The 8,781-nt window shown below is 34.6% G+C and overlaps 1 pseudogene; it reads right to left on the reverse strand.

The window, feature by feature from the left end:
* Window positions 1-566: 566 nt before the first annotated feature.
* LOC125350923 lies at window positions 567-666 on the reverse strand (annotated as a pseudogene).
* Window positions 667-8,781: the final 8,115 nt, after the last annotated feature.

The following is an 8,781-nucleotide window of genomic DNA, read 5'->3' on the forward strand; positions in this document are numbered from 1 at the left end:
AATGTGGAGGTCCTGACTTCAAATACCATTACTGTTACACACACACACACACACAGAGAGAGAGAGAGAGAGAGAGAGAGAGAGAGAGAAATTATATCTTAACAAAATTTAGGTATTCGGGAATTAATTCAGGGTCATATTAATTTTGTAAAGGATTATCTTAAGTGTCAAGGAGTAATGGGATCTTGGAATTTGGTTGTTTGTGTAATGTCCATAATCTACTTCATTCTCTCATTAATATAATTCTTTGAATTCTATATGGTCTTATAATATATAGGTCCATCAATAAGTGTGTTCTTTCAGATTCCATTCCATAGTGAAAGATCTAAATTTCCTATTCTTCCTAGGTCCTTATAGTATTTTATTTCTTTGGGATAAAAAGACAATGTTGTATACTTTCAAAAATTCTATAAAGGGCATGCTACATAAAGCACTTTCTAAGGTCAAGATTTAGTACAATGATGCCAAACTAACTTCTAATTCTATGACTCACATATATTTTTAAATTTGTATTTTTGTAGTTAATTTTTTAATTACTCTTTTTCATTTTCTATATCTGAAATGTAAACAACATGGAACATTTCACAAATTTTCATACCATTCTTGTGCAAGGGCCATGTTAATATCTGTGTTGCTCTAAGTATATGTACTACTTGCACAAAAACACTATTGTTATATTTTATGAGACTGGAAAAAAATCTAAAGTAAATACTTTTAATTTATCCATATTTGCTTTTGCATTGTTGATCTTGTTGACTGCTTATACAACTGAGACTTAGCTGGGTTAATTTAAGTGTCTATTTACATCATAGCTTTGAAATATCCACTTTATAAGTGTGATGAAATATGCTAATTGACCTTTTAATGTATTTCCTTTACTCTAAGTATATAAGGCATCCCAGTTGCACAACTTTGAAAATATTTTACCATGTAGTATCCTCTAAATTTAAGTTGTCATTGATGCAATCTTTACACAGGCTTATAGCCTTGGGTGCCTAATTATAACAAGGAAACCTTATTGGTTCTAACAATGTTGTTGATCCTATTTCCCTAAAATTCTGTGTTCAATGAGAAAAAAGTAGATTCTTCTGCCAATTGCTAGCATTTGCAATTTTTGTTTTGGCAGTGCCTATTTTAAATCTTTTCATTTTAGTTTTGATCATACTTTTACTTTGAAGCATTTATAGCTATGTACAAAGATGATGGCTCTTTCAAGTGCTTATTTAACCCACTGATTTAGCTCTGTAGAACTAATGGATTCAAAGTAAGCTTTGCTTAAGAACTACTTGTAACATTTCTGCTGCTTAAATTTTCCCAAACAAGGTCTTACTGGCACAATTGTCTACCTGACCTGTCACTCTTCTCCAGTGTAGGAACAGACCAACCAGAACATCTTACCCTAACAACATGGATTGTCTTAATGGAACAGAATTTATCTTAGTTATAAGGGAACTTAAGGAGATGAACAGTTCAGACAGAACTGGTCAGACTAGAAGGCATTTTATCACAATCTAATTGTCTATTGTATCCAACATTTCAAAAGTAGCTAAAACCAAAAGGATGTAAAAACTTTTCATATGCATGATTACCTAATGTCCAGGTCTATCTACCTTCCATGCTGTAGGAACTTACCCTACTGCCTTTCTATTACCACATATCTCCATAGCTCCAGGAGAAATACACGTGTTCTTCCTCTTCATTGGACTTACATTGTTCATTTGTTAACCAATTTGTTTCTTCTTGTCCCCAGCTTTAAAACTACAAATGGTAAAACTTTAGGTCTAACTCTACCAAACACTGAGGCAGATATAATGGGACAATACTTTAAAACAGAGTTGCCTTTGATATCCTAACCACAACAGAACAATGCAACATGTGTCCGGATTATGACTAAATATTGGTTTTATATTTCACACAATGATATTTATTAGAACAATAATAAATTGATGATTTGATAAATAAATGGATATTTATTATATTTAAATAAATAGCATTAGAATATAAAGAATTAGAATAGATATTAGAATACAAAAAAAATCAACACACTATCTCCAATATAAATTTGTGATATCTTCTGTGTTGTTGGTCTTCTGAATTCATGTGGTAACGAAAATCAATGCTGTATTCTGGGGCTGGGGATATGGCCTAGTGGCAAGAGTGCTTGCCTTGTATACATGAAGCCCTGGGTTCAATTCCCCAGCACTACATATACAGAAAACGGCCAGAAGTGGTGCTGTGGCTCAAGTGGCAGAGTGCTAGCCTTGAGTAAAAAGAAGCCAGGGACAGTGCTCAGGCCCTGAGTCCAAGTCCCAGGACTGGCCAAAAAAAAAAAAAAAAAATCAATGCTGTTTTCCTCTAATCTGTAAGAGAGCTTACTCTGCTTCTCTGTTCATTGCTTTATCTCACTAGTCCCAAATTGTTGTTTAAAATATTTCTGAAGCATGGCCACTCCTTATACCCAATTTCTCCTGATATGATCTCCAAATGATATTCTCATCCTGTGGGGCCCATGGGTCATCCATGTACTAGGAACCCAGGCTCCAGTTCATGCCTTACCTTCCTCCACCCTCTAGGTGATAATGATGTATTTGTAGCTCCAGTGGAGAATTGCAGAAAGAGCTTGGAGCTTCTTCCCATCTCCTTCAGAATAGGACACAGCCTGCAGACACAAGTGTGAGCACTGCCTGGCTGCTTAGCATGTCTGCAGAATCATCAGATAACAAGGGCAAGACTACTCACATTAAGCCCATGCACCATACCCGCAGAAAGTAGCTGAAGACCCATCTCAATTTCTCATTTTCTAAAGTATTTCAACTTTTCAGTTCCTTGAGAAAGAAATGAGAGGCAGGAATTGGCAGTAAGCAAGGGTGAAATACAAAGGCAACTTAAAATAAAATATGAAATCACAGGATCTCTGAGAGAAAGTATTTTAATTACACCTTTCAATTTACAGATAAGAAGCCAATATGGCTGAACAAGGTCACAAAGTGTCACAAGATATATGTTTTTTAATACTTTTCCCCTAAGGATTAAAGAAAGATTCCAGTACAGCATAAATTGGGTCAAAATATTGTTGCTGAAATTATAGATCCTTAATTTATCTACCAAGGCCAGTAAAACTTGCCCAAGAGGTCAAATGTAATTCAGCAAAACTCTTATTGAGGAGATACTTAGTGCTTCAAAAAACTGACACATCAGTAAAATTTGATTCTGTGACATTAAAAAAATTACATTCTGTAACTAGTAATATCCTTCATTTAATGTCCTGAAAGTATATTCCTTTCCAGATAAACTTTTTAAAATCACATTCACCAAATAACATTGAAAAACTAGATGATACTAACAATGCCATTACACGTTTTCAAGTGTTAAAATAGAGTTGATTTATTTACCCATCCCTACTGCCAAACAGATTCTACCATTTTTTAAGGTGTAGAAATAGTACCACCTACCATCTATGTTGTTCACTGGGTGACTCCCAGAAATGTGTTAAATAGATCAGCCTCCTGTATTTCAAACCAAAATGTTAACTAATAAAGTAAATTCCATCACTTAATAAAGTACATTTTAAAAGTCACAAATAATTGTCTTATACATTTTTTTATGTTTTCCCTCGCTGTCGAATACAGTAAGAATGATGACTTAAAGTCTTGAATATGGGTAAGCATCAGAGATATTATAAACACAAAACCTGCATTCTATTTCGCTCATAATCTTCTATAGTAATCAATTTTGCTTTTGTTCTTTTTTCCAAAACTTATAGGTAGCAGAAAGTATTGTGAATGATCCTGTCCCTTTTTTTCCAAAACCTATAGGTAGCAGAAAGTATTATGAATGATCATATCTAAAATAAAATAGTTATTCACCATTGTACAAAGCCATTTACAGAAATTGGTAGTTAAGAATACTTCACATCGTAAGCCATTTTTGAACTTTCTTCTTAAGAAAAATCTTCTGAATTGATGAGAAGAAAACCTTGTCCATGTGTTTCAAGTCACTGGTAGTGTAAATTGTTATTGCAGATGAATGAATTATAAAAATACAGTGGATATCAGTTCAAGTTTACATAGGAGTGAAACTCTATAGAATAAACCTTTCAAAACAGTCACAGACAGTTTAACAAAATCACTGTCAGGAAGTTGAAACCAGAGAGGGATAATAGGAAAGAAATGAAATGAATGAAAAATGGAGCAAGAAACAATCACAGATAGAGTACTCATTGTCCACATGTGATAAAGGAAGTGGTAAATCTGAAACCAAAATTGGAGAAGAGGTATATTGAGAATGACAGAAGAGGTGACTCTAATCCAGGAGCATTGGACAATTAGATGGACATATTTAATTGTAACACCCTTGTACAACCTTATAAGCAAAAATCTCCACAGAATATGAATATGAACTCTCAAAAATTGAAGTAAAGATTTAAACCTGCTAAACAGACCAACATCCAGAAATGAAATAGGAGCTGCAATAAGTGATCTCCCATCCAAGAAAAGTCCAGGTCCTGATGGAGTCACATAAGAATTCTATAAGGCTTTCAGAAGAGATCTCACACCAACGCTCCTCAAACTCGTTAATGAAACAGAGTAAAAGTTTGCTACCAAACACATTCTATGATACTAGTATAACCCTTATCCCCAAACCAGACAAGGACTCATCAAGGAAAGAGAACTTTAGACCCATTTACTTGGTGAACATTGATGCAAAAATTCTCAACAATATTCTGGCCAATTGACTTCAACAAGTCATCAGAAAAATAATACACTATGATCAAACTGGATTCATTCTAGAGATGCAAAGCTGGTTCTATATACGCAAGTCAATGTAATCCACCACACCAACAGGAGCAAATCAAGAATCACCTGGTTATTTCTCTAGATGTGAAAAAAGTGTTTGATAAAATCTAATACCCTTTTATGATAAAAAGCTTTGGAGAAACTAGGATTGCAGGGAACATTCATAAATACAATAAAAGTGAGCATTATACTTAATGGTGGAAAGCTAAAGCCATTTCCTTTAAAATCGGAAGCAAGGAGAAGTTGTCTGCTCTCTCCTCTCCTCTTCAACATAGTGTTAGAATTCCTAGCCAGATCAATAAGGCAAGAGGAAGACATAAAGGGGATTCAAGTAGAAAAGTTGTAGTTAAACTTTCTGTCTTTGCTGATGACATGATCCTGTATCTAAAGAACCCCATCGCCTCTACTTCCAAGGTACTTGAGCTGATCCAAAACTTTAGCAAAGTAGCAGGATACAAAATAAAACATCGAAAAGCAATAGCATTTCTATATACTAACAATCTGAAGAGCCAGACTGAAATTAGGAAAGCAACACCTTTTGCAATAGCCTCAAAAAACAAAAGAATACTTAAGAATAACCTTAACCAAAGAAGTGAAAGACCTCTATGATGAGAACTTTAAAAACCTGAAAACGGAAATTAAAGCAGAACTAAGGAAATGGAAAAACATCCATGCTCATAGATTGGGAGGAGTAACATTGTGAAAATGACAATATTGCCAAAGGCTATCTACAAATTCAATGCAATATCCATCAATATCCCAAAACCATTCTTTAATGAAATAGGGGAAGCAATCCAGAACATATGGAACAATAAAAAACCCTGAATAGCAAAAAAAAAAAAAAAAAAAAAAAAAAAAAAAAAAAAAAATCCTAAGTAGGAAGAACAGTGCTGGAGGAATTTCAATACCAAAGCTGCATTACATAGCTACAGTAATAAAAACAGCTTGGTATTGGTACAAGGACAGGCCTGAGGAACAATGGAACAGAACTGAAGACCCAGATATGAACCTGCAGAACTATGGCTACTTAATCTTTGATAAAGGAGCTAAAAATAGGATGGAATAAAGAGAGCCTCTTCAACAAATGGTACTGGCTAAACTGGTTCAACACCTGTAACAAGCTAAAACTAGATCCTTATATGTCACCCTGCACCAAAATCAATTCCAAATGTATCAAAGACCTCAAAGTAAACTCAGACACCCTGAAAACACCATAAGAAGGAACAGGAGAAACACTTGGGCTCCTTGGCATGGGATGAAATTTCTTTAACAAAAGCCCAGAAATACCACAAATCAAAGAAAGTTGGGACAAATGGGAATTCATCAAATTGCAGAGCTTCGGCATGTCAAAGAACATAGCCTTCAAGAAAAACAGAAAGCCCAAAGATTGAGAGAAGATCTTTATTGGCCATACAATGGACAAAGCCCTCATATCCAAAATATATGCAGAACTAAAAAAATTAAATTCCTCCAAAACAAATCCTCAAAGAACCAATGGCCCCCTCAAAAAATGGGCCAAAGACCTAAAATGTGACTTCTCTGAAGAGGAAATGAGAATGGCCAAGAGACATATGAAGAAATGCTCTACATCACTAGCCATAAAAGAAATGCAAATGAAAACAACATCGAGATTCCACCTCACCCAAGTACGAATGTCCATTATCAGGAAAACTAACAATAGCAAATGCTGGAAGGAATGTGACCAAAGGGCACCCTACTACATTGTTGGTGGGAGTGTAAACTTGTTCAACCACTCTGGAAAGCAGTGTGGAGGTTCCTCAGAAGGCTAAATATAGAGCTCCCCTATAACCTAGCAGTCCTACTTTTGGGCATCTACCGGAAAGATTACAAGCAAGACCATACTAAAGCCACCAGCACAATAATGTTCATCGCAGTACAATTTGTCATAGCTAAAATATGGAACCAACCCAGCTGCCCCTCAGTAGATGAGTGGATCAAGAAAATGTGGTACATATACACAATGGAAATCTATGCCTCTATCAGAAAGAATGACACTGCCCCATTAGTAAGGAAATGGTCTGATATATGTATTCTTACTTGTAATTCTCTACAACCAACATAAATTTATAACTCATTATTTGCTTTCACAAAATAATTATTGGAAAAAATAAGAATTTTATATTCATGTGTACCACTAATTTCTTCTATAGAAAAAGAAGAAAAATGCTACCAGAATATCCACTTCATTTGAAAAGTTACAGAGCCAATTTAAAATTTTAAAACTTTTTCCTTTTATTTTTTTCTGGCAGAAAATAGCTTATTGGGGGAAGAACATACTGCCAGCCTGCACAAGATGAGTCGTTCAGAAGGCTAAAGGGAGGTAGGGGAAGGAAAGAGGGATAAGGGGAAAGGCACAAGGGGGCAAGGGGAAAGGCTGCAAGGGGCAAGGTTTTAAGAAAAGCTGCAAGGGCTTTTTCCGCTTTTTTTTTTTTTAATGCAAAGAGTAGGTCATAGTTTAATTGTGATCTCTACTTTAATTTTTTATGATAGTTTTAAGTCTAAAAGTTGAAATAAATGACAGCATTTTACCTTTACAACCTTAAGACACTCATTTAAATGATTCTGCAAAACAATTTTCATTTTCTGACCTTCTGTAGTTCTAAGATCTGGCACAGCTATGCATGATACATGATGTTATGGCAACCAGTTTTCTGACTGGCACATGTCTTATTCATTCTGATGTCAGGTAAAAGTCTTGATATCTCTTTCCTTTAAAAGGATAGAATAACAGAAAAATTGTTAAGTTTTTTTTCTCACAATAACAAGTATCTCTAAAATCATACAAGTATGTTCATTTCCTAATCATGACAATTTTCTTACATATGAAGTCAAATTAAGTTACTAATATGGTAAAACAAAACAGAACAAAACAAAAACCAAAGTTGTTTCTTCGCTTATATATGCAAAGAATAAATTGTAAAAAAAAGTTTTATTACTTCCCACAACATAAATATGATCTCAGGAGGTTTATCTTTTTTAATTCTCTATTCATTGTTTTGTGGCACACTGGGAAGTCAATGCCAGAAATTCAAGGAGCCAGTTGGCAACACAGACAAAAATTTAACTTTGAGGTTTGACCCTATATAAGAGTGTAATGACATGAGTGTCTAAGCTCTTTTGAAAAATGAGTTCTAGAAATGGATAGTATTGTAAGAAGAATCAAATATATCAGTTTGGTAATGAATTCTTTTTCTCATTTTTTGTCACAGTGCTAGCAATACATTTGAGTTGCAAAAACAGGACTTCCATAAATCTATGATAATTCCAGCAGAAGTTAGTCATCTGTTTATCTGTCTGCCTGCCTGTCTGTCTCTCTGTCTTTCTATCTCTCCTTTCCTGCATTTGTATCTCCTATGTTTGTTTTCACATATATATGCAATAACTATTATTTACCTACCCACCTGCTTCCCTGCTTCCTTATCCATTTATCTGCCTGTCAGAGTGCTAGCCTTGAGCGGGAAGAAGCCAGGGATGGTGCTCAGGCCCTGAGTCCAAGGCCCAGGACTGGCAAAAAAAAAAAAAAAAAAAAAAAAAAAAAAAAATTCTAAAAAAAAAAAAAAAGATTCCCTTACAAGCCATTTATCTGCCTGTCCATCTTAGATTGCCTCTGGTGGATAAAGATTCAAATTAGAGTACAGCCCATGCATTATCTGTTTATTAGCCCTGGCAAATATTGTAAAACGCATAAAAAGGAGGAAAATGGCAAATCTCAAAGGGACAACAGAGGTATGTTTTCCAAATACAATATGATAGTCTATTTTGGATCCTGGAGCAAAACAGAACATGAATGCAAAAAAGATGTTGAAAAATGAATTTTTGAAATATATCAGGTAAAAACAAAACAAAACAAACAAACAAAAAACCCAGCACATTATTACTGGAGAAATTTTTACCCATTTGCTGTTTTCCACATTTTGAAACCATGAAACTACTGAAGTGAGTACAGTAGAGAATATAGTATTAA

This window comes from Perognathus longimembris, chromosome 4 (genome assembly GCF_023159225.1).
Source record: "Perognathus longimembris pacificus isolate PPM17 chromosome 4, ASM2315922v1, whole genome shotgun sequence".
Lineage (NCBI taxonomy): Eukaryota > Metazoa > Chordata > Mammalia > Rodentia > Heteromyidae > Perognathus > Perognathus longimembris.